The sequence below is a fragment of the Primulina tabacum genome, chromosome 2 (assembly GCF_025594145.1).
Source record: "Primulina tabacum isolate GXHZ01 chromosome 2, ASM2559414v2, whole genome shotgun sequence".
NCBI lineage: Eukaryota > Viridiplantae > Streptophyta > Magnoliopsida > Lamiales > Gesneriaceae > Primulina > Primulina tabacum.
Window position 1 is genome coordinate 18463062 of NC_134551.1, and position 4617 is coordinate 18467678.

Genomic DNA, 4617 nt, shown 5'->3' on the forward strand with positions numbered 1-4617 from the left:
GGGCAACAGAAGCCTCAGGGACAGTTTAAGAGGCCTGGTCAGCAGAGGTCACCGCAGGTACCAGGGGCTTAGAGGCCGGCAGAGAGGAAGCCATGCAAGCAGTGCAACAGGTTTCACCTTGGAAAATGTTTATAGGGAACTTACAAATGCTTCATTTTCAAGCAAGAGGGTCATAAGGCAGCAAATTGCCCTAGGAACAAGGGCCCCATGATCGATAGATCGTTTGTGATGCACGCAGAGAAGGTCGAGGTGGAGCCAGACTCTACACTGATCACCGGTAATCCTTATGTTTAAAATTTTAATTTATCGCTTGAATTGCATGGGTTGTATGATTGATTTAAGAACTAACTTATTGGATTGAGAACATATAAGGAATTAGGATGCATGCTCTACCTAGTTGGAATTAAGATTTGAATTGCATGAATTGAGAATTCTAAAGATCTAAGTGTAATAACCTATAATATGAGGAACTAATTGCAAAACTCGAAAATTTAAGGGGCTATTTTCAAATTTTCTGAAGCATTGGGATTTAATGCTTAATTTTTGAGAATTTTACGGTTTTATGATGCTAATTCGGGAACTTTAAGGGGTCAAGTTTGCAAATTTTGAAAAAAATTGTAGTGCCAAAATGTAATTTTCAAAAACTTTAAGGGCCAAACTACAATTTCCAAAATTTATTAGGATTAAATTAGAAACTTTTGAAGAATAATCGGGTTAAATTATTAATCTTTGGAGGATTTTGGGATAATTGCTGGCATAAAATTTCTTAAGTTTCAAAACGAACAGATTTGATGGTATGTTTTGTTGTAGAAAGATATATATTTCAGGTGTAACTACGCATGCATTGCTAGATTCCGGAGCTACACATTCTTTTATATCCGAGAGGTTCGTCCACTGACTAGGAATCATACCGGTGGCATTGGATTCAGGATTCAGAGTATCGATTCCATCCGGGGATTAGATGTTCACTTATCAGATAGTCAGGGGATTGGAGCTTCGGTTACAAAGGAATGTGGTACATGAAGATTTGATTGTGCTACCATTGCCGGAGCTCGACATCATTTTGAGATGGACTGGCTTTCTCCTAATGGAGCTGTCATATATTTTCGACGGAGGTCAGTATCTGTCCAACCGCCCAGCGGTAAGCTGTTTGTGTTTGAGGCAGCTAGACATTAGCAGATGCCGTACATTATTTCCTGAATGTGTGCGCGGAAGCTTATGAAGAGAGGCTGCCAGGCATTTTTGGCCAGTATTGTGACAGTGTCTGAGCCAGTCAGCCAGAGGCTAGAGGACGTCGATGTGGTCAGAAATTTCCCCAATGTTTTCCCTGAATATGTTTCAAGAATTCCACTGGACAGAGAGGTGGACTTCTCTATCGAGCTCATGCCAGGTACCGTGCCTATTTCTAAGGCGCCCTATCGTTTAGCACCTGCATAGATGAAAGAACTGAAGGATCAGATTCAAGACTTGCTAGATAAGATTTTCATTCGCCCCATATTTTCTCCATGGGGTGCACCGATACTTTTTGTTAAGAAGAAAGGTGGTAGCATGCGGCTTTGTATCGACTACAGGGAACTGAACCGTGTCATGCACAAGAACAGGTATCCATTGCCCAGGATCAAAGATTTATTTGATCAGCTTCAGGGAGCATCAGTATTCTCGAAGATAGATTTACGATCTGGATACCATCAGCTGAAGGTAAGAGAGTCTAACGTGCATAAGACGACATTCAGAATGCGTTATGGGCAATATGAGTTTATGGTGATGCCCTTTGGTCTGACGGACGTGCCAGTGATCTTCATGGAACTCATGAATCGTGTGTTTCAACCATATTTGGATCTATTTGTCATAGTTTTTATAGATGAAATACTGATTTATTTGAGGAGCAGTGAGGAGCACATTCAGCACCTAAGGACCGTACTGCAAACTCTACAGGACAGACAACTGTATGCCAAGTTCAGTAAGTGAGAGTTCTGGCTTGACAAAGTGGCATTCTTGGGCCACATTGTATCTCGGGATGTTATAGAGGTCGACCCCAGTAAAGTTGAGGCAGTCAGGGATTGGTCAGTGCCTAAGAGCGTGACAAAGATTCGTAGCTTCTTGGGATTGGTTGGTTATTACAGGAAGTTTATTCAGGAATTCTATTCTATTGCGGTACCTATGACAACCTTAACAAAGAAGAATGCCAAATTCATCTGGGGATCAAAGTGTCAGGAGAGTTTTGACAGATTGAAGCAAGTATTGACCACAACACTAGGTCTAGCTATGTCATCAGGGCAAGGAGATTTTGTTGTTTATACAGATGCTTCGAAACTCGGTTTGGGCGCGGTTCTGATGCAACATGATAGAGTTAAATCCTACGTGTTCAGACAGCTGAAGGTCCATGAGAAGAACTATCCGACTCATGACCTCGAGTTAGCAGCATTGGTATTTGCCCTAAAGATCTTGAGACATTATTTGTATGGGGAGAAGTACATGATTTTCACTAACCACAAGAGCCTGAAGTACTTCTTAACATAAAAAAAGCTGAACATGAGACATAGGAGATGGCTAGAGCTAGTGAAGGATTACGATTGTGACATTAGCTACCATCCGGGTAAGGTTAATGTGGTTGCAGATGCCATGAGTAGGAAGGACGCAGTGATTACTCATCGTCATTTATTATTAAAATTGCACTACAAGAATTCGTCATATTGAAATTGCACTACAATAATTCGTAGCCTAAAAAAACTCGTTCATGGACAACATCTTTTTAAAAACCATTGTCTTTGATGTGTATACGACAATGGTTTTCTAAAAACAGTTGTCTTTTAGCGTTTTTTTGGGGGACAAAGACAACGGTTTGTCTATTAGCGTGTTTTTTGGACGTCAAAGGCTTAACCGTTGTGGATTAGCGTGTTATTTGGACAAACAACAACAGTTATCTTAAATTGTCGCTAAAGATAGCGAAGGTTTTATCAAAACCTCGCATTTTTAAATTAGCGACGGTTTTTGTTAAAACCGTTGTGGATTAGCGTGTTTTTTGGACAAATAACAACGGTTATCTTAAACTGTAACGTACCGTACTTTTAACTACTTAAAATTTGCGGAAAAATTAAAAATTTTCTTAAAATAAATCGTAAACCTTCAAAATTCGAGAAAACAACTGTTCATTTCAACATAGTTGCAACCAAAGATTTCAGAAATAAAGTTTGCCAAAAGTACTTGTTTAAAATCTCATAATCAGTAACATAAATCAGAGTATTTTGAATATTTCATAAACTCTTAAAAATTAGGCGGTCCTCGGGTCTAGCCTCCTGCTCAGTCCAAGCCAGCTCCTTGGTCCCCACCTCTCGTCTCCTCTAATGCATCCTCACCTGCATCGATCAAGTCTAGTGCGTCTAAAGACTCAACACGTACAAACTGGAAGTAGCAAGTAATACGTAATAAAATCACATGCGACTTCAAAATAGAGCGTACGTACTTGAAACTTGAACTTGCATACTTAAAAGCCTGAACGTAACATACTTGAAACTTGTGCATACATACATAAACATAGACGTGCCATCATCATAAGACTTTTCTTAAACATGTTTGCATACTCGTACATACTTGAACATTCATAAACTTCATCATTTTGCGTAGAGACATATTTCAAAGCAAGTGACCCATACATAAAATGCCTGATCAGACTAAACCACAGTACTGGGCTGACAGGGAAGATCCACTGCCACATACATGAGATCCCCGTTCATGCTTTAACGCTTTCCAATCATGATCTAAACCCGTTCATGCTTTAACGGAGTGGATTGGTCTCTGGTCATGCTTTACCGCTTTCCAATCTCATACATAATTGGTTACAAGACATTTAGCATACCTCAAAAACTTGAAATATTTTCTTTGTACGTCAAACATACTCACTTGACGTTGAGAAATTAGTTGGATCTCGCTTGGGCCACTGCTGCACATATTATCATGAATTCGAATACTTAACTGGTGTAACTTAGACATAATAACCATGCTTATACCCAAGCTCAATAATCTTTCTTAAGACTTCTAAAATTCTCGGGGCTCGACTTTATTTAATCATCGCGCTAAACTAAGACATAGAACTTCAAAGCATTCAATAAAATTTCCCAAAAATGTGAAGTACACGGATCCCGTGCCCAGGTCTGGCTCCAGGTCCGTGTAGGTACTGTAAACTGTGCCGTGAAGAAAAGGGAAGGCACGGACCCCGTGCCTAGGTCCGTGTAGGGTCCGTGTAGCTACTGGAAATTGACACTTTGGAAGAACAAAGGCATGGACCCCATGTCAGGGTCTGGGTAGAAGTCCGTGTACCTACGGGAAAAACACACCAAGTGAAAAACAAGGGCACGGACCCCGTGCCCTGGTCTGTGTGGGGGTCCGTGTACTCACTGTGAGCGAAAACCAACGGAAATTCATGTACTTGTGGCTTCCTCTCTCTAATTCGATCAATCCAACCGTGAACCGACACCTCGGGACCCATCCTAGGGCACTAAGTACGGACTCCAACCTGTGCAAACCATAAAAAATGTTCTCAAGAGCGACAGCCAACAACCAACAACATAACCCGAAATTTGACACCACTTTCTTCCTGCGACTCTTAATTCAATTGTG